The sequence below is a fragment of the Cherax quadricarinatus genome, chromosome 63 (assembly GCF_038502225.1).
Source record: "Cherax quadricarinatus isolate ZL_2023a chromosome 63, ASM3850222v1, whole genome shotgun sequence".
NCBI lineage: Eukaryota > Metazoa > Arthropoda > Malacostraca > Decapoda > Parastacidae > Cherax > Cherax quadricarinatus.
This window is the reverse complement of record NC_091354.1, coordinates 9,404,368-9,428,084: the sequence shown is the minus strand read 5'-3', so window position 1 is coordinate 9,428,084 and position 23,717 is coordinate 9,404,368.

The following is a 23,717-nucleotide window of genomic DNA, read 5'->3' as shown; positions in this document are numbered from 1 at the left end:
TATTATTGAAAGAATTAGAGGTAAGACAGAGAGTATGATTGCAGATGAGCAAGGAGGCTTTAGAGTTGGTAGGGGATGTGTAGATCAAGTGTTTACATTGAAGCATATATGTGAACAGTATTTAGATAAAGGCAGGGAAGTTTTCATTGCATTTATGGATTTAGAAAAGGCATATGAGAGAGTAGATAGGGGAGCAATGTGGCAAATGTTTCAAGAGTATGGAATAGGTAGTAGGTTACTAAATGCTGTAAAGAGTTTTTATGAGGATAGTGAGGCTCAGGTTAGGGTGTGTAGAAGAGAGGGAGATTACTTCCTGGTAAAAGTAGGTCTTAGACAGGGATGTGTAATGTCACAATGGTTGTTTAATATATTTATAGTTGAGGTTGTAAAAGAAGTAAATGCTAGGGCGTTGGGGAGAGGGGTGAGATTGAAATATGGGGAATCGAGTACAAAATAAGAGTTGACACAGTTACTTTTTGCTGATGATACTGTGCTTATGAAAGATTCTAAAGAAAAGTTGCAAAGGTTAATGGACGAGTATGGGAGGGTGTGTAAAGGTAGAAAGTTGAAAGTGAACATAGATAAGAGTAAAGTGATGAGGATATCACGTTGGATATCACACTGGAGAGAGGGAGTGTGGACGAAGTGAATGTTTTCAGATAATTGGGAGTTGACATGTCAGCAGATGGGTTTATGAAGGATTAGGTTAACCATAGAACTGATGAAGGAAAAATGGCGAGTGGTGCGTTGAGGTATATATGGAGACAAAAAACGTTATCTATGGAGGCAAAGAAGGGAATGTATGAAAGTATAGTAGTACCAACTCTCTAACATGGATGTGAAGCTTGGGTTGTAAATGCTGCAGTGAGTGGGCAGCTGGAGGCAGTGGAGATGTCCTGTCTAAGGGCAATGTGTGGTGTAAATATTATGCAGAGAATTCAGAGTGTGGAAATTAGGAGGAGGTGTGGAGTTAATAAAAGTATTAGTCAGAGGGTTGAAGAGGGGTTGTTGAGGTGGTTTGGTAATTTAGAGAAAATGGATCAAAGTAGAATGACTTGGAGAGTGTGTAAATCTGTAGGGGAAGGAGGAGGGGTAGGTATCGTTGGAGGGAGGGGGTTTTGTGGGCGAGGGGCTTGGACTTCCAGCAGCGTGTGTGAGCTTGTTAGACAGGAGTGAATGGAGACGAATGGTTTTTGGGACCTGACGAGCTGTTGGAGTGTGAGCAGGGTAATATTTAGTGAAGGGGTTTAGGGAAACCGGTTAGCCAGACGTGAATCCTGGAAATGGGAAGTACAATTCGTGCACTTTCAAGGAGGGGTTTGGGATATTCAGTTTGGAGGGACTTCTAAACTGTCGTATCTGAGTGATTATGTGTGAGTAAGGTGAAAGTGTTGAATGATGAAAGTATTTTCTTTTTGGGGATATTTTTTTCTTTTTGGGCCACCCTGCGTCGGTGGGAGACGGCCGACTTGTTGATATAAATAAATAAATAAATATATATATATATATATAGGATGGGATCCACCTCTGGTGTAATTTGTGGGACCCATAGACATATATATATATATATATATATATATATATATATATATATATATATATATATATATATATGTCGTGCCGAATATGTAACACTTGCGATCTTGGCTTAAATAGCAACGCTCATCTTGTCATATAGACAAGCGAAAATTTGTGTTTGCGATAATGTCGCAAAAATCATTCTGAACCTAACGAAAAAATATATTTCACTGCGTTTGTTTAGTATTAAATTGCTGTAAACAAATCTAAAATATATTTAGTTGGATTAGGTTAAAATAAATTGCGCTTGTTATAATAAGGTTAGGTAAGTTTTCTAAGATTCTTTTGGTGCAAAATTATACATTTTATGTAACATTAATGAAAAAAAAATCTTTAAACGTATAAGAGAAAATTTTAGAAAGGACTTGATTTTAAATGAGTTCTTTCTAATTGACCAGTTTTACCTATTAGGCACGATATAATATATATATATATATATATATATATATATATATATATATATATATATATATATATATATATATATATATATATATATATATATGTCGTGCCGAATAGGCAGAACTTGCGATCTTGGCTTAAATAGCAACGCTCATCTTGCCATATAGGACAAGTGAAAATTTGTGTATGCATTAATTTCGCCGAAATCATTCTGAACCTAACGGAAAAAATATATTTCACTGTGCTTGTTTAATATTAAATTATTGTAAACAAATCTAAAATATATTTAGTTGGGTTAGGCTAAAATAAATTACGCTTTTTATAATAAGGTTAGGTAAGTTTTCTAAGATTCTTTTGGTGCAAAATTATAAATTTTTACATTAACATTAATGAAAAAATATATATCTTTGAACGTATAAGAGAAAATTTTAGAAAGGACTTAATTTTAAATGAGTTCTTGCTAATTGACCAGTTTTACATTTTCGGCACCACATATATATATATATACGCATATATATATATATATATATATATATATATATATATATATATATATATATATATATATATATCTCTGGCCGAATATGTAAAACTGGTCAATTAGCAAGAACTCATTTAAAATTAAGTCCTTTCTAAAATTTTCTCTTATACGTTTAAAGATATATTTTTTTCATTAATGTTGATGTAAAAATTTATAATTTTGCACCAAAAGGAACTTAGAAAACTTACCTAACCTTATTATAACAAGCGCAATTTATTTTAGCCTAACCCAACTAAATATATTTTAGATTTGTATATAGTAATTTAATACTAAACAAACACAGTGAAATATATTTTTTTCGTTAGGTTCTGAATGATTTTGGCGAAATTATTGCATACACAAATTTTCACTTGTCTTATATGGCAAGATGAGCGTTGCTATTTAAGCCAAGATGGCAAGTTCTGCCTATTCGGCACGACATATATATATATATATATATATATATATATATATATATATATATATATATATATATATATATATGCAATAAGATAACATGTCCTCGAATCACGGTACAACACCTAGCCCTGCTGGGTACATGATTCTTGTAGAATTATATGGTCCCGTGGGTTAGTGTCTCTTGGAATTTTTGCCCAGCATGAGGCGGGCTAAAACAACACGGGTTCGATCTCCCAGCTAGTCACAGTATTGTTATTGATTAAATACTATTTCGTGGTTACAATACTATTTATAGTGCTTGTGGAGGCTAGTACACCAAACGGGGAGTAGAATGAAATTAGCTCTGAGGCACCCACACCATCGTATGTCCTCAGATCACGGTACAACACCTAGCTCTGCTGAGTGCGTGATCTTTGTAGGTCTGTATGGTCCAATGGGTTACACCGTCGTGGGGTTTTCGCTCACCTTGAGGCGGGCTAAAACAACATGGGTTCGATCACCCGGCTAGTCACAGTGTTGTTATTGACATATAATGTGTGTGTGTGTGTGTGTGTGTGTGTGTGTGTGTATTATTGATAGGTTGGTAGATAGCAACCACCCAGTGTGGTTCTATTGTGTGAAACAGAAACTTGTAATTGCGTTACACAGTCTCATAAAAACACAGGAAAATAAGTCTTGCTACTTCTACTCACACTTAGGCAAACTACACATACGTGTATAAACATATATGTATACACACCGATCTGAATTTTCTTCTGTTTTTCTAAATAGTTCTTGATCCTTTTATTTCTTTTCATCTCTGTAGGGAAGTGGAAAAGAACCTTTCCTCCGTAAGCCATGCGTGTCGTAAGAGGCGACTAAAATGCCAGGAGCAATAGGCTAGTAACTTCTCCTGTATAATTTACTAAATAAGAAAAAAGGAGGTTTTGTGTGCGAGGGGCTTGGACTTCCAACAAGCATGCGTAAGCGTATTTGGTAGGAATGAATTGAGACAAATGATTGTTAATACTTGACGTGCTGTTGGAGTATGAGCAAAGTAACATTTATGAAGGGGTTCAGGGAAACTGGCAGGCCGGACTTGAGTCCTGGAGATGGGAAGTACAGTGCCTGCACTCTGAAGGAGGGGTGTTAATGTTGCAGTTTTATAACTGTAGTGTAAGCGCGCCTCTTGGAAGACAGTGATGGAGCGTATTATGATGAAAGTGTTTTTTTTTTCGGGCCACCCTGCCTTGGTGGGAAACTGCCGATGTGTTAATAATAATAATAATATTAATAATAATAATAATAATAATAATAATAATAATAATAATAATAATAATAATTATAATATTTTATAAAGCTGTGAAGTTTGAATGTGGATGGATATAACGCAGATAAGAAAGAGATGATTGCCAACATTATGAAGGAAGAGAAGTTGGATGTGCTAGCTCTAAGCTTAACAAAGCTGAAGGAGGTAGGGGAGTTTTATTAGGAAAAAATAAATTGGATTAAGTCAGGAGTATCTGCTAGAGTTAGAACTAAGGAAAGGATAGCAATAATGTTGAAGGATCAGTTATGGTATTAGAAGAGGGAATGTAAATGTATATATTCAAGGATTATGTGGATTAAAATTAGGGTCGGATCCGAAAAGTGAGTCATAATAAGCGTGTATGCACCTGGAGAGGAGAGGAGTGTAGAGAGACTTTTGGGAGATGTTAAGCGAGTGTGTAGGAACTTTTGGAAAAAGTGAGAGAGGCAGGGGACCTAATGGAGAAATGGTTAGATAAGGTGTGGTAGGTAAGTTTAGGGTGCCAGGTGTAAATGAAAATGGGGGGGAAAGGCCTTTGATTGAACTTTGTATAGAAAGAGGTTTGGTAATTGATAATACATGTTTTAAGATAAGCATAAATAAGTATACAAGATAGATATGACATAGGGCGTAATGACAATAGTTTGTTGGACTCTGTATTGGTAGATAAAAAACTAATGGGTAGACTTCATGATGCACGTTTACAGAGAGGCCACAGATACATTAGATTATTTTTTAGTTGTAGCTATAGTGAGAGTAAAAGGTAAATGGGATACAATGAGAATAGAATCAACAAGTAGGAGAGAGGTGAAGGTTTATAAACTAAAGGATAAGACAGCTAGGGTAAGATATAAACAAGAATTAGAAGAAAGATGGGCTGACGAGAGTATCGGCAGTGAGGTTGAAGAGGTATCGGGTAGATTTAAGAATGTAGTATTAGAGTGTTCAGCAGACGTTTGTGGGTGTGGGGAGGGAAAAAGATCGATTGGTGGAATGAGAGAAAAAGTTAGCATATGAGAGGTTTTTACAAAGTAGAAGTGGTACAAGGAAGGAGTATATGGGGAGAAAAAGAAGAGCAAATGAGAGAGTGGGTGAGATTTCAGAAACAAATTCTGTTGAGAATAAGAAAAAGTTTTGGAGAGAGGTTAACAATTCGATTTGACGGTTAAAATAGGAGAGGAGAGTGATTTCGTGAAATGGTCAGGTAGGTATAACATCTTGTAGGAGTGAGGAAGAACAAGTTGTGAGTGTTGGGGAAGTGCATGGGGCAGTGGGTAGAAAGAAAGAGGGTAAAGCAGCTGGGATTGATGGGACAATGACAGAAATGTTAAAAGCAGGTGGGGATATAGTTTTGGAGTGGTTGGTGCTCTTATTTAATAAATGTATGGATGACTGTAAGGTACCTAGGAATTTGGTAGAGGGCGTGCATTGTCCTTTTGTATAGAGGCAAAGGGGACAAAAGAGAGTGAAAAATTATAGAGCAATGAGCGTGTTGAGTATACTTGGTAAATTGTATGGTAGAGTTATTATTGAAAGAAATAAGAGTACGACGGAGTGCAGAATCACAGATGGACAGGGAGGCTTTAGGAAGAATAGGGGATGTGTAGACTAAGTGTTTACAGTAAAACATATAGGTGAACAGTATCCAGATAGGATAAAAAGGTTTTTACTGTATTTATGGACTGGAGAAAGGAGTGTGAGAGGGTAGATAGGGGGGCAATGTGGCAGATGTTGCAGATTTATGGAATAGGAGATAGGTTACTGAAAGCAGTGGAGAGTTTTTACGAGGATAGTGAGGCTCAGGTTAGAGTATGTAGGAGAGAGATTATTTCCTAGTAAAAGTAGGTCTTAGATTGTGTGACGTTACCATGGTTGTTCAATATATTTATAGATGGGGTTGTAAGAGAAGTAGATGCTTGGGTGTTGGCAAAAGGTGTGGGATTAAAGGATGACGAATTTAACACAACGTGAGAGTTGTCACAGTTGCTTTTTTGCTGATGACGTTGTGCTTTTTGGGAGATTCTGAACAAAAATTGCAGAGGTTGGTGACCGACGTTGGCAGGGTGTGTAAAGGAAAATTAAAAGTTAATATAGGAAAGCTTAAAGTGATGCTAAAAAAAATTAGGTAATGAAGGATTGGATATTAGATTGGAGAGAGGGGATATGGAAGACACCTGGGAGTGGACTTCTCGGCAGATGGGTCTACGAAAGATGAGGTGAATCACAGAACTGACGAGGGGAAAAGGGTGAGTGGTGCATTGAGGAGGCTATGGAGACAAAGAACATCCATGGAAGCAAAAAGGGGAATGTATAAGAGTATAGTTATATCAATGTTCTTGCATGGGTGTGAAGCATGGGTGGTGAATGTTGCAACAAAGAGAATCTTGGAGGAAGTGAACATGTCGTGTCTGAGGGCAATGTCTGGTGTGAATATAATGCAGAGAATCGTAGGGAAGGTTGGAAGGAGGAGATAAAGGAAGTTTTGTGTGCAAGGGTTTGAACTTCCAGCAAGAATGCGTGAGCGTGTTAGGGGCGAATGGAGACAAATGGGTTATAGGAATTGACGTGCTGTTGGAGTGTGAGCAGGGTGATGTTTATAAAAGGATTCAGGGAAACCAGCAGGCCGGACTTGAGTCCTGGAGATGGGAAATACAGTGACTGCACTCTGAAGGAGGGGTGTTAGTGTTGCAGTTTTATAACTGTAGTAGTGTAAGCGCGCCTCTGGCAAGACAGTGATGTAGTGAATGATGGTGAAAATTTTTCTTTTTCGGGCCACCCTGCCTTGGTGAGAAACGGCCGATGTGTTAATAAAATAAATAAATTAAATAAATATATATATATATATATATATATATATATATATATATATATATATATATATATATATATATATATATATATATATATCATGTATGTATGCACTCTCCAATATAACTCTCCCACCCTCCCTCGCGAGCAGTCAGTGGGAAAATTAACCGCATTCAACATTTACATGGGAGCCTCAGTCACCCCGTCAGTCCACAGAGGCAGTTCCAACTTGTTTCGATGTGTTTCAGCATGTTGCGACCAGCACAGCGTCAGTTTGCAGAGGTTAACAATTTGTGTAGTCAAAGTTAACATGAATGTCTTTTATCAAAATAGGTTGACACCCAGAAAAATATCCGCAGTGAAACTATTTATCTGGTACCGTTATCAGTCGATTCCATAATACGTATCATTCGTCGGAGTCAGTGGACGTCAGGAAGACACATGTAATAGACATTGAAGACGGTAGTGTCAGCACGAGCAGCAAATGTACTAGGAGTCAGCATTCGTCATGCACGAGTGTCAGCCGTAACAACCAGACAGAAGCATCAGCTACTACGTAATGTCGGATGTAGCAAGCCAGCCACGTCCCGAGGCAAGCGTAGCCGGGAGTCTACCAAACTCGCTGGGCCTCACAAGGGAAGACGAAACCACTGAATATTCCACCAATCCATGCTTCCTAACCAACAGCACCACCACCGTCCTTACATCCACCACCACCACCACCATCACCATCACCACCACCATCACCACCACCACCACCACCACCACCACCACCACCACCACCACCACCACCACCACCATCACCACCACCACCACCATCACCATCACCACCACCAACACCATCACCACCACCACCATCACCACCACCACCACCACCACCATCACCACCACCACCACCACCACCACCATCACCACCACCAACACCACCACCACCACCACCACCACCAACTCACAAAAAATATCTGGATCGGTCAGTACCAGGGTAATTGAAGATGGCCAAATATTAGCATTTCGGCAGAGCACCGGGAGCGGGGGACGAGCAGGAAGGGATGCAGTTCCTGAATCATTTACCCCCCAATCCTCGGCAGGTGAATGGGGATTCAGCTAGTTGGTTAGTGATTGGAATGATGATTCGAAACCTTAATTGCCTGCAGCTAAACCAGTAGCACTAATTTCGAGAGGGTTAGGGTTGAGGTTTGGTTTTATTGCTTGCTCACTCACTCTAGTCAGGGAAGGGATTTATACCAGTATACAGTGGAATTCTGGCTTCCCCTAACCGCGTGAGAGACATTGATAATGTGGAATTTTGGTTAGTTATATCCACATTAATGACGCGGATTAGATAGACTTCTTTCTTGTTCAAAGAGCCGAGATAAGATAGAATTCTTTCTCGCTTGACCACACAGAGATTTTGGCTTACTCTAGCACCAAAGAGATAAGGAAAAATTCTCTCTTGCTCTAAGCATGTGACGGATAAGCACAAGAAATTCTGGCTTGCAGAACCTCTTAACCTCGACAGGGAAGGGTGAGAGATGAGCAACTGCGGAGCTTCGAAATGTGTTCAAGTTCTTCCCAAAGCAAAATGTTTATGCATATCGTTATACATCTGGTTTGGTGCGCATGAGTATATCCGAGGAAGGGAGGCACTAATACACTAGTACAAGCAGTGACAAGTAAAACTCTACTGCTGCACTGCTTTTGTATCTCAATTCTATTATATAACCTCCCAAAACATTATCTTCTTGGTGTTGCTACTATCGCTGAGTTCCTACCTTTCCTTCCTTGATCCACTACATTCTGATTGAATTCCTGACTTTCGATCTACCTCCCTGGATGTATCTTCACTGACTGGAGACATCATACGATGCGATCTACTTCATAAACAGATCTTGTGCCTCTCCTACTTTAGCCTGGTGGTGACAGTCAGACAGAGCTGTGCAAGGTGAGACACATATGCAACAGTTAGGTATCTTTATTGTGAAACGTTTCGCCTACACAGTAGGCTTCTTCAGTCAAGTACAGGAAAGGTTGATAGAAGCAGAAGATACTTGAAGACGATGTAATCAGTCCATCACCCTTAAAGTTTTGAGGTGGTCAGTCCCTCAGTCTGGAGAAGAGCATTGTTCCATAGTATGAAACAATATGGAGAAGAAGTGACAGGATGGAGCTTTTATAGCGCCAAGAGGTGAGACGTAGGAGAGGTAAGAACTCAGATGTTGAGAGGTCCCTCTCAAATCCAGCCCCTCTCACTAGTGGTAGTTGTCGAAGTTGATTGCAGGTCTGTACCAAGATACCCTTGTGTTGCAGTGTCTGACAGATTGAACATTAAAATGGTATAAAATACCGACAGGTTGTTAGGTGAGACACATATGCAACAGTTAGGTATCTTTATTGTGAAACGTTTCGCCTACACAGTAGGCTTCTTCAGTCAAGTACAGGAAAGGTTGATAGAAGCAGAAGATACTTGAAGACGATGTAATCAGTCCATCACCCTTAAAGTTTTGAGGTGGTCAGTCCCTCAGTCTGGAGAAGAGCATTGTTCCATAGTATGAAACAATATGGAGAAGAAGTGACAGGATGGAGCTTTTATAGCGCCAAGAGGTGAGACGTAGGAGAGGTAAGAACTCAGATGTTGAGAGGTCCCTCTCAAATCCAGCCCCTCTCACTAGTGGTAGTTGTCGAAGTTGATTGCAGGTCTGTACCAAGATACCCTTGTGTTGCAGTGTCTGACAGATTGAACATTAAAATGGTATAAAATACCGACAGGTTGTTAGGTGAGACACATATGCAACAGTTAGGTATCTTTATTGTGAAACGTTTCGCCTACACAGTAGGCTTCTTCAGTCAAGTACAGGAAAGGTTGATAGAAGCAGAAGATACTTGAAGACGATGTAATCAGTCCATCACCCTTAAAGTTTTGAGGTGGTCAGTCCCTCAGTCTGGAGAAGAGCATTGTTCCATAGTATGAAACAATATGGAGAAGAAGTGACAGGATGGAGCTTTTATAGCGCCAAGAGGTGAGACGTAGGAGAGGTAAGAACTCAGATGTTGAGAGGTCCCTCTCAAATCCAGCCCCTCTCACTAGTGGTAGTTGTCGAAGTTGATTGCAGGTCTGTACCAAGATACCCTTGTGTTGCAGTGTCTGACAGATTGAACATTAAAATGGTATAAAATACCGACAGGTTGTTAGGTGAGACACATATGCAACAGTTAGGTATCTTTATTGTGAAACGTTTCGCCTACACAGTAGGCTTCTTCAGTCAAGTACAGGAAAGGTTGATAGAAGCAGAAGATACTTGAAGACGATGTAATCAGTCCATCACCCTTAAAGTTTTGAGGTGGTCAGTCCCTCAGTCTGGAGAAGAGCATTGTTCCATAGTATGAAACAATATGGAGAAGAAGTGACAGGATGGAGCTTTTATAGCGCCAAGAGGTGAGACGTAGGAGAGGTAAGAACTCAGATGTTGAGAGGTCCCTCTCAAATCCAGCCCCTCTCACTAGTGGTAGTTGTCGAAGTTGATTGCAGGTCTGTACCAAGATACCCTTGGACACTGCAACACAAGGGTATCTTGGTACAGACCTGCAATCAACTTCGACAACTACCACTAGTGAGAGGGGCTGGATTTGAGAGGGACCTCTCAACATCTGAGTTCTTACCTCTCCTACGTCTCACCTCTTGGCGCTATAAAAGCTCCATCCTGTCACTTCTTCTCCATATTGTTTCATACTATGGAACAATGCTCTTCTCCAGACTGAGGGACTGACCACCTCAAAACTTTAAGGGTGATGGACTGATTACATCGTCTTCAAGTATCTTCTGCTTCTATCAACCTTTCCTGTACTTGACTGAAGAAGCCTACTGTGTAGGCGAAACGTTTCACAATAAAGATACCTAACTGTTGCATATGTGTCTCACCTAACAACCTGTCGGTATTTTATACCATTTTAATGTTCAATCTGTCAGACACTGCAACACAAGGGTATCTTGGTACAGACCTGCAATCAACTTCGACAACTACCACTAGTGAGAGGGGCTGGATTTGAGAGGGACCTCTCAACATCTGAGTTCTTACCTCTCCTACGTCTCACCTCTTGGCGCTATAAAAGCTCCATCCTGTCACTTCTTCTCCATATTGTTTCATACTATGGAACAATGCTCTTCTCCAGACTGAGGGACTGACCACCTCAAAACTTTAAGGGTGATGGACTGATTACATCGTCTTCAAGTATCTTCTGCTTCTATCAACCTTTCCTGTACTTGACTGAAGAAGCCTACTGTGTAGGCGAAACGTTTCACAATAAAGATACCTAACTGTTGCATATGTGTCTCACCTAACAACCTGTCGGTATTTTATACCATTTTAATGTTCAATCTGTCAGACACTGCAACACAAGGGTATCTTGGTACAGACCTGCAATCAACTTCGACAACTACCACTAGTGAGAGGGGCTGGATTTGAGAGGGACCTCTCAACATCTGAGTTCTTACCTCTCCTACGTCTCACCTCTTGGCGCTATAAAAGCTCCATCCTGTCACTTCTTCTCCATATTGTTTCATACTATGGAACAATGCTCTTCTCCAGACTGAGGGACTGACCACCTCAAAACTTTAAGGGTGATGGACTGATTACATCGTCTTCAAGTATCTTCTGCTTCTATCAACCTTTCCTGTACTTGACTGAAGAAGCCTACTGTGTAGGCGAAACGTTTCACAATAAAGATACCTAACTGTTGCATATGTGTCTCACCTAACAACCTGTCGGTATTTTATACCATTTTAATGTTCAGAGCTGTGCAAGCTGTGTTACACTAGCGGCACTGTCTCCTCCAACGCCACCCTATCTATCTACTAAGTGAACAACATTACGACTTGCTCTAACCATAGAGATATAAATTCGTGCGGGTCAATCAGTGAAAGGCCTAGTAGAAACTGTGGAAAAAGACACATATAGAGTGCAGAACATTTATTAGAGGACACGTTTCGCCACGAGTGGCTTCTTTAGTTCTAATTAGGACTGAAGAATGTCTTAGGTGTACATAGACGTACATAGGTGTCTTCTTTCACATCTTGTCGGCATCACTATACCATTTGTTTAGCAGATAATCGATCTTTCGTCTGCTAATATTGGACCAGTCTTCAGCCAGAAGAAGCTGTAACCTCATGAGAAATACAGCTAAGGATAAAAGTCTGGCTTACAGAGAATATATACATCGAGAGGTGTATGTCTATTAATGTATATAAACTAAGAATTTACCTTCATCCCCACATTAGGGATTAAAGTATTCTTGACGTGTTAAATACGTTACACACCCCCTTTGTCGGGAAGTAAAGTACAGACAGCATTTTACTGGAGGAGGATCCAATCAACGAGTGGATCCTCCTGATAGTAAAACCAATTAATTACATCTTTTCATTGTTGGTGAGATTCTTTATTTGTAAAAATCAAAATGAGAGCCACAAGAACCAGTTTTTTCGAAAAAAAACATTAATTAATCAAGAAGGATATATGTATCTTTAAAAACTAAGTCATACTATTGTTAATATTGAATTTCACCATAAAATGAAGTTTTCCACACTTGTTCTGGTGACATATATTTGAATATCATGAAATATTATTCAAAATATATACATAACTGTTTGTCTGTTGTAACAACTTTTATGCACTGTATTTTTAATATACTCATCTGCAGTAGAAATTGCAAGAGCAATTTTATTCAAAGAACTCATTTTGAATCTGCAGGCATTTTCAGTTTTCTGATGCAGTAAACTGCCTGTTCTGTATCATGTCTATCGTACGCATGAAACATTTTCCTCATTGTACATGAATGGTATTTTCACTACCAACAAGATGAAGAATTAGACATATGTGCAACATCTGGGTATATTTATTTGTGGGCATTTATCCATCCAGTGGCTTTATCAGTGCATATTCAAGGACTTAATGAATTTATATTATAAAGCCACTGGATGGCGAAATGTCTATGGATTTTGCACAAGTGTCTAATTCTTCATTTTCCATATTGCGGATGTGTTGTGTATATATGTTTCTGTTTCTTTGTGTAGAAAATAGAATCAGATTCTTTACAAAACTCACGTATTCTTCAGAATCATGTGAATTTTCTTGACAGTCAATAATCCTCAAGCCGCGTGAAGTCAAGAAGATGGGAATCAGCCTGGGAAAGGCAGTAAACAGAGAGGGAATCAATTGCACCTGGAAGATGACCCAACAAAAAGCACTGGAGAATCTGAGCTTTATATACACGTGGATTGGGCATCAACATACAAATCTAAACTCCACAGCAAACGTCATTTGACTCGCTGGAAGAAAACCTATGAAGAATATGATGTCACGAGTCAGCCCAGGGTAAATTCAGGCCAATTAAATTTCTAAGAATTTTTTTTTCGTTTATGGGAAGAAAAGCTCACTGACACCTTATGAAGGACATGTTGTTTATTGTCGAACTGCTGAGAAAGGGCCAAAGGGACATCTTCACAAAAGTTATTATAATTTCCTGCATAATAAGAAATTTTGAATGGGCTAAACAAGCACTCAGAGGAAGGAGAAATACTCAATAAAGGAGCCTGAAAGTTAGCACACCAGTAGGCGAGGCACTGACAAGACTAAAATTGGATCTACTCCCGCCTGCTGGTACTACAGAAAGCAAGAGGCATAGATATCAAAGATTTTTCGATGTACGAACTTGCATTAGTCCCTCCATCAGTGTCTGAAGACAGAGGTGACAGGAGGATCAGTAAATCCAAGTCTTTACTGAGTCAAAGTTTCAAGATGTAATTTGTGATTGTGCCATCCTACTGAGCCAGTCATTCTTTATGGCTGTGCTGATCAATGGATTTTCCCGTGGCCTACATTTGGTTTTGTAGAAAATTATATCAAGAATTTTGGTACATATGTGAGAAACAAGGCTGAAAAGTGTGCTGCTTTCCTTGTGACGACAACATCAAGAACATCACTCACATTTCAAGAGCCTCATCTAGTGAAGCGAGGCGTAAGATTCAGGTGAACTTGAGCATTCATCTACCTCCTCAAAAATTTACCCTCACTATGACATAAAATACAAGTATATAAGTAAAACAATAGGCACGTGATCGCACAGACCTCACGCCTAGTAGTTACGAGACCTGAACCAGTGCCATATGGAAGATGACTTAACAGGAATGATGTACACGTCATGCATGAAGAAGCCGATGTTGCAGTCCCTCAGTTAATGAAGCACTTGGCTACACGAGGAGTAGAATGCATTTAAAATGTCTCATATGACACAGACGTATTTGCATTTTTACCACACTTCTGTGTCGTGCCAAACTGTATCATAATGGTTGGGATAAGCCAGAACAGAACATTTGTAGATATTAAGGCAACATCACAACAACATGCCATCATAATTTTTCAACCCCTTCGAATTCATATTCTTTCTGGTTGTGATACTGCGGTTCCCTGTGGGGAATCGGTATAAGGAATATGGTGAAGACGCATTAAGCTGGTCTTTTCTTAGATTACTTGGGTTATTCGAAAATATAGACCATGTGACTACTGAATCATCACAATTTTATTCAGTTTAATACGACTCTAAAGCAGCTGGGAATTGGAAATGATGTGTGGTCTACACAACTGAGTAATAGTAAGTCGACATCAATTCCAAATCTCAGAGTTTTACCACCTTCATCTAATGCTGTTGCAGAACATGACTTCAGTGATCATTACCAAACAGCTTTGAATTATTATTATGTGATTAAATTACCTGCATGAGGTTCACAGGGTATTACCTGAATTATTCCGTGCAAGTAATTTGGGTGAGATAAGTGGGACTTAGGTCACAGTAGGTCGGCGAACTGTAACTCCCTCGATGCCCACTTCTTCACCACTCTCACAAAAAGCTAGACCTGACATTCAGTTAATAATTGCAATATTAAAATTGTGGACTGTATATGATTAGGCTTGTTGGCTACACAAAAGAAATTCGTATTACCACTTACCATTTAATTACTGAAGATGGATCACACCACAACACCTGCCTCACACCTAGACCCTACACTGGCCAGCTATAGATGTAAATATAAGGACTAATGATGCACTTCCCTGTGAGTACACCCTTCGGGGTTAGCCCAGTGGTGAGAGGCGTGACTCTCACCACTGGGGTCCAGGGTTCGAAACCCGGAAGTTGATTTTTTTTCCCTGTGAGTGATGGTCGTATCCCTTATCTTCCACCATCCGCACGTAATTCTCGAGATCCCGCAAATTTCCTGTCCCAATTCTTCAGCAGTGGACATAAACATGGGTTCCTATTACAAATTCAGGCAAAAAAAAAAAAAAAAAAAGATGGCCAGGAAGATGCCGGATTATTTCCATGGCAACCAGTGTCAACAAATTAACCATGGCGTCTCACCCTCCGCGTCACTTAGCAGCTGTTCTACACCCCCCTCACTCAAAATTTCTCGAAAGGGTCAAATCAGCATCATATTTTGTTACGCAATTGTTTTATTCAAATTTGCATGCTGAATTTAGGAAAATCCAAATTAGAAGTAAACCTTGCGATTTTAGCTTAAATAACAACGCACTTCTTGCCGAATAGGGCAAGCAAAAATTTGCGTATGCAGTAATTTCGCAAAAATCATTCTGAATTTAATGGAAAAAAATATTTTATTGTGTTTCTTTACCATTAAATTATTGTAAACTTATATAAAATATATTTGGTTGGATTAGGCTAAATTAAATTGCGCTTGTTATAATAAGATTAGGTAAGTTTTCTAAGGTTCTTTTGGTACAAAATCATTAATATTTTTTTCTAACATACATAAAAAATATATCTTTAAATGTAATAGAAAATTTTAGAAAGGGCTTAATTTTAAATGAGTTCCTGCTAATTGACCAGTTTTACCTATTCGGCACGACACACACACACACACACACACACACACACACACACACACACACACACACACACACACACACACACACACACACACACACAGATTACACACACACATACACACACAAGCCCACTCATGAGTGGGGGGAGTGGGGGATTAGACAAAAACATCACGCTTGTGTTTAAAAACATTGATTTGTTATTGAAAATGCATTCCCCAGAAGTAAATGGCATTTATCATGCATAATAAAATAAAAAGACGCATTCATTTTACACAAAAGTGTTTATCATTCAGTTGATGGATTTTTATAGTGTTTTCCTGTTTCTGGTCATTGGAAGAGGGAGTGATGTCTTCGTTAGCGCCTCACGTTGCTGCCTCAACCTCCACGAAGTTGAACTTTCTCTTCGCGGGATTGAACCCGCGGTCAGAGAGTCTCAAAACTCCAGACCGTCGCGTTAGCCACTAGACCAGCTAGCCACAATAAGATTCTTCCAACTAGGTATATTTCTACACCATAGGAAGGTTAGCATAGGCACCACTGTGACCACAAATGCAAGTTTTTACCGACGAATCTCCAGCTAGCGTGGCCGTGACGAACTCTAGCTCAAGTCCCCTCACTGCCGTCAACATGACTCACGAAATCGTAATGACACGATTGCAAACAAACCATGTCATTACGATTTCGTGAGTCATGGATTTTTTTTTTCCTGACAGTGTTGTGCTTGACATACGAGCAAGAGTGGCCATGACTTCCTTGGCCAGAGTCAAGAAATCAGGTAGTGTCAGCTGACACACCCGGAAATCTCTCGGCAGATAGAGATATTCAGACATTTTTTTTGTACTCAGGTCTAGTAGAACTTTGCTCGTGAGATGACTTGGGGTGACGCACTAAAAAAGGGAGACTGCAGTAGCTATCCACTTAGAATCCTACAGGAACTTCTGCCGGGTTGCACCTGGGTCATCTCAGCCAGCCAGGTCACCACTAGCCCCAGTCTGAGTCACTCCAGTTGAAAAACATTGCTCTCGAAGGTAGGTGAATCGACCTTCCAGTGACAGCCCAATCTTGTCGCACTCTACGATTGATCCAAACCTCCGGACATTGTTTTTTGTCCTTTAAAATGCATAAGAAATCGGGAAGGCTATAGCAGCTGAAAAAGGTAATGACAAAAAAAAAGCAATGACAAAATAAGGCAATGACGATAAAAGGCAATGAGAAAAAAGGTAATGAGAAAAGAGGCAATGACAACAAAGGCATCGAATTTTCTCAGGGAAGCGAGCACTTTTCCAGCTCCCCCAAGACACTTATACTTCGTATATAGATGAAGAATTGATATAGAAATCGATATAGAAATCATCGCCAACAAAACGGATTTCACAGTTTAGAAATATGAACTATGAAGAAATACAAGGGAATAAATTTACCCCTGATGAAAAACTAAATAAAGAGGAAATAGGGAAAGCATCTATAATTTTACTAAAAGATATAATAAAAAGAGACGAAGCATTATGAAACAAGAGGATGACGCATTCTTATGAATGAGATGAATCAGAAGCTCACCTTGGGTTTATTTATTTTTTTAGATAATCGAGTAGTTGAGTAAATTGAGCATCCTCAGTAACTTCTGCCTCTCAAGGGAGGTTCCTTGATGCTGGTGAGGGGCTCAAGATCTAGGGAATTGGGTCTGTGCTCCAGTTCCCTGAATTAAGCCTGAATGCTTTCCATCCCCCCCCCCCCGTCCCTAAAACACTGTATAATTCATACGGGTTTAGGGCTCCGCATGATAATATAATAATAATCAGTAAATTCTGAATGAATCCTTTATATAAAAATGGGGAAAAAAAGTATTATGACTTTAAAAAGAAGGTACGACCTTCCCACACACACACACACACACACACACACACACACACACACACACACACACACACATGTAGACAGCCTGTATTGTCTGCAAACACAGCCATGCTGTCTGCCAGCTGAGTTCATATTTCGTGCCATGCTGGTGCTGCCACCTATATGCTTACCACTTCAGTATGCCCACCCCTGCCTCTGCCTCACTCACTCAGCAGCCTAGACTCAAACAACAAGTTCTACTCCTCTCTCCCTCTTGGGCATGGCCCTCCCGGGCCATGGGCACGTAACACACTGCCTGTGTACCCCAGATACCGCAAATAAAGTAAGAAGCCTCCGAAACCTTTATCATTACTCCCCTCTACCAAGAGCCACCCAATAATCTGGTAAACATTGGTGGAAGTGGTGGTCGCAGCGGTTGTGTTGCCGGGAGAGAGGAAGGAAAAGGAATGAAAATTGTCTACACTTCATCACCCTACACAAGAAGCATCCATCTCTCAACGAGTTATCCTGATGTCGTGTCCGCATGTTTCAGCATCCAGACACAGGTACAAGCAGATTTGGCCGAAATTTACCGAATTCCTTCGAGACTTGTAAGTGGTGTCCCTGTGACTCCAGAGGTGAGTTTGTGGTGATTTCTGCGCCCAGTGTAAGTGTTCTCTTCGTGTTTGTGGGTGGGAGAGGAGGAAGTGGCCGTTCCTTGCCTTGTCCACGCTCGCCCTACACTCACGCTCGCCCTGCTTTACACTACACCATACACCACTCACTGTTGCTCTCACTCCCTCTGCTGTGTTTTCTGCTGTTTTCCATATGAATTCATTGCCAGAGCTGTGTATTCGAGTGCCCGAGGCCACTCGAAGGTATGTGGATCAGCAAGCCACGTGGAGGAAGCCATGTGGAGTGTCGACGATGTCACGTGGATCTACAAGCCACGTAGGTTACCAAACCAGATGTCCCAGGCCACATGGTGTGGTCTGCTGCCTGCATCACATTGACGTCACCGACGATGCTGCCCAACTTCACGACGTCACCCACGATGCTGCCCGACTTCATGACGTCACGATGTCTGCCTGACGTCACCTCGAGACGTCTGCTGACGTCACAGTGCTGCTGATGTCGCCTCACGATGTCACGCCTGACATCACATGATGTCACATCGAATGTTTCAGTAATTATTTCAGTATTATCGAGAAGATTGAGAGAAGATATATGTCGTGTGTTAATTCCTCTCAGTCAGTGTTCTCACATGTTAGTGTATGGCTTAGTGTCAATTTTGTGCATAGAAAAGCATCATTTGCTAGTTTAAGCCATGTTGTACAGCATGTGTGTGTAAAGTGGTCTTGAGCCCAGACCACAGAGTAGCACCACTGTGTTACTTGTCACCCAGTGTGACCAGTTTGTTTGACAGCTGATATTAGTCAGCCCTGAGCGTATGGGCCCCTTGTACAGAAAACTCTTATGCTCATCGCTCATAGATGTTCTGCAGAACCATACCTGCTACGATTCCCATCGAGATTTGTTTCACTTCACCTCCAAACCTTCAGAGTGCAGTTATATGTAGAGTTAAATGGGGATGCTTAGACTAACCTCTGCTATAACTCCAACTGCAGGCTAGCAGTCACTTTGACTGCTAGCCCACTCATTGCAGTATGGTGTATGATCTTATGACTTCCAGATGTTTTGCCGAGTCGTCTCTGCCATGACTCACCCCACGCTTGCTGGCAGTGACAGCACCAGTCGAGAAATGTCCTCCTGAGTCGCTTGCCAGAAGAAGTCCTGCCCAGTTGCCGAGAACTGTCGACGCCTCACTCGAGGGCACCAGCAGGTCGTGCCCCAGGTTGAGTGAAACCCTGAGCCTACGATGACTGCTTCACCGTTCCAGAGGAGACCGTACCCTGTTACGTTACAGCTCAGCTGCAGCGATGTCTCCTGTGTTGCAGTATCTGTCCAGACGCAGGAAGGCATGCAGTGATGCCCATCGACTTTCACTGCCTATGACCACGATGTTTAGCACACCCCACATGTTTTTTTCTTCCCTCTCTGTAGGAAGTTTTTTTTTTCCATGTCCATATGTACATATATATGTTTCTATTTTGTGTTCTGTGCCATGTTCCTACGAGAGAGAGACCGACTTCTTTTACCGCCAGAAATGGCCGGGTCGACCATGTGGTAGGCGGCCGAGCGAATGTAGACAGGCTGTATTGTCTGCACAGACAGCCATGCTGTCTGCCAGCTGAGTTCATATTTCGTGCCATGCTGGTGCTGCCACCTATAGGCTTACCACGTCAGGTTCAAGTGTTGAAGGAGATTCTACTTCTTCAGGAGGAAAATAGGAAGCTGAAGCTTTGCATAGATGAGTTTGGGAGTGAGTGTGAGAAGGATTTAGCTACTAAGGAAGAAATGGTCACCAGCAGTGATAGTGACAGCCGCTTTAAGTGGCAAGTGGTTCACAGTTCAGGAAGAAGGAAGATGGGAGTTAATAGAGAAAATGTGAAGATAGGAAATCGATTCTCTATTTTCCAAGACGAGTGTACTTCAGTGGTTAGTGAGGTTGAAGGTACCACAGATTCCCCTGCTAATCAAGGTAAGAATATTTTAATAGTAGGCGATTCTCAGGTAAGATATATGGACCGTGCATTTTGTAACAGAGACAGAAAGGTCAGACAGAGAGTGTGCCTTCCTGGAGCTGGTGTTGGTGATATAGTCAGCAGGTTGGATAATATTATGGCAGGCAATGAGAATAAGCCCATTATCTGTCTTAGTGCTGGTGGCAATGACATCGGGAATAGCAGGAGACAGGAGCTGCTGGATAACACAGGTCAGCCATAGAAGTAGTTAGGTCTAAGGGAGGGATCCCGGTCATATGTAGCATCTTGCCTAGCAAGGGAGTGGGCAATGAATGGATGTCTAGATGCTGGCTAGATAGGTACTGCAAGGAACTTGCAATCCCATTCATTGATAACTGGGACCTATTCTTTGGCAAACGTGATAGGTATGCAAGGAATGGGGTTCATCTCTCTGGGGAGTGGTTGCACTAGCCAATTCAATTGAGATTGTAATTGATGACTTGTCTAGGAATTTAAACTGATAGATTATAGAGGTATGGGTGTTTGTGGGAAACAATTAGGCGGCAGCATTAGGGTTAAAAACAGCAGTTATTACCAGGATACCTCAGGGATATGTTTAAAAGACAATATTCAAAATAAAATTGCTAGTAATGGCAAATCAATTGATCAGCAAACAAAGAAAGATAGTAGAGGGCAACGAGTGACTAGCTCCCTTTTAAGGTTTACTATACAAATAGTAGGAGTCTAAGAAATAAGATAAATGAACTAAGATTACTTGCAAGTGCAGGTAATATAGATATTATTGGTATAACAGAGACCTGATTCAACCTGAAAGATAGAGAAATGCCTTCTGAATGCAACATACAGGGTTATAAACTATACCACACTGATAGGGCCAACAGGAAGGGTGGTGGAGTGGCGATGTAAGTCAGAGATAATTTAAATTGTTGTTTTAGACATGATATAAGAATAGAAACATCGAACACAGAATCTGTTTGGCTACAGTTTCTCAAGGATCGTGACAAATTGATTTTGGGTGTGATGTATAGGCCCCCACACCTTGACAGGGAGTGCAGTAAACTGTTATGGGACGAAATTCATAGGGCATCTAGATATGAAAATGTTGTGTTAATGGGAGATTTTAACTTTAGACAAATTGATTGGAACCATATGACAGGAAATCTTGAGTCTAGTGACTTTCTTGATACGGTTCAGGATTGCTTTTTAGAACAGGTTGTGACAGAACCAACTAGAGGAAACAATCTGCTTGACTTGGTTCTTGCCAACAAAGATTCACTAATTAATAATCTTGAGGTTAATGATGAGCTTGGAGAAAGTGATCACAAATCACTTAGTTTCAATATATCATGGAATTACCCAGATAACTGCAATCAAATCTCTGTCCCAGATTTTCGCTTGGCCGACTTTATGGGACTGAAAAATTACCTGGGTGGGCTAAATTGGGATGTCCTGACTATGGGTCAGGTAGGTGATCTTGGTTGCCAATATGACGTTTTTCAGAGCATAGTTCTAGCTGCCCAGACAACTTTTGTTCTGAGTAGGGAAATTAGATTTAACAAAAATGATCCCAAATGGACGAACAATAGATTAAAACATCTCAATGGTCAAAAGAGAGGCATATATAGGCGTATCGAAAGAGGGGATGGGCAGTTAATTAGTCAATATATTCAATTAAAGAGAGAAATAAAGAAAGGAAAAAGAAAAGCAAAAAGGGATTATGAGGCTAAGGTCGCAAGGGATTCAAAGACTAACCCAAAAGGGTTCTTTCAGGTATACGGAAGTAAGATTAGGGACAAGATTAGCCCACTTAAGAGTAACTCTGGTCAAATTACTGCCAGTGATAAGGATATGTGTGAAATTCTCAGTACCTACTTCCTCTCAGTTTTCACCCAGGAAAATACTAGCGATATTCCTGAAATAATAGATTATGTAGAACAGGATAAACTATGTACGATTGCGGTAACTAGTGACATGGTCCTCAGACAAATAGAGAAACTAAAACCTAACAAATCCCCAGGTCCTGATGAACTGTTTGGAAGGGTGTTAAAGGAATGAAAAGAGGAACTTAGCATACCTTTGGCTAATCTTTTTAACATATCACTACAAACTGGCATAGTGCTTGATAAGTGGAAAATGGCAAAGTAATACCTATTTAGAAGGCAGGTGACAGGTCCTTGGCTTCGAACTATAGACCAATAAGCCTTACCTCCATAGTGGGAAAATTTAAGGAATCAATAATTGCCGAAGAAATTCGTAGCCATCTTGATAGGCACAGACTGATTAATGAATCTCAACACGGTTTTACAAAGGGGCGTTCCTGTCTTACGAATTTGCTAACTTTTTTCACTAAGGTGTTTGAGGAGGTAGATGATGGTAATGAATATGATATTGTGTATATGGACTTCAGTAAGGCTTTCGATAGAGTTCCACATCAGAGGCTATTGAGGAAACTTAAGGCACATGGAATAGGAGGAGAAATTTTTTCCTGGGTAGAGGCATGGCTGACAAATAGGCAACAGAGAATTTGCATAAATGGGGAGAAATCAGAATGGGGGCACGTCACAAGCGGTGTTCCTCAGGGGTCAGTGTTGGGCCCCTTGTTGTTTACAATTTACATAAACGACATAGATGAGGGAATAAATAGCAACATAAGCAAATTTGCTGATGGCACCAAAATAGGCCGTCCAATTCATTCTAATGAGGACACTAGAGCACTCCAGGATGATTTGAATAGATGATGCAATGGTCGGAGAAGTGGCAGATGCAGTTTAATATTGACAAATGCAAAGTTCTAAATGTTGGACAGTTAAATAACCATGCCACATATAAACTAAATAATGTAGATATTAATACTACTGATTGCGAAAAGGATTTATGAGTTCTGGTTAGCAGTAATCTAAAACCAAGACAACAGTGCATTAGTGTTCGCAGTAAAGCTAACAGAATTCTTGGCTTCATATCTAGAAGTATAAATAAGAGAAGTCCTTAGGTTGTTCTTCAACTCTATATATCCTTGGTTAGGCCTAATTTAGACTATGCTGCACAGTTCTGGTCACCGTATTTCAGAATGGATATAAATGCTCTGGAAAACGTACAGAGGAGGATAACAAAGATGATCCCATGCATCAGTAATCTTCCATATGAGGATAGACTGAGGGCCCTGAATCTGCACTCTTTCAAAAGGCGTAGAATTAGGGGAGGATATGATCGAGGTGTATAAATGGAAAACAGGAATAAATAAAGGGGATGTAAATAGAGTGCTGAAAATTTCCAGCCAAGACAGGACTCGCAGCAATGGTTTCAAGTTGGAAAAATTCAGATTCAGGAAGGATGTAGGGAAGCACTGGTTTGGTAATAGAGTCGTGGATGAG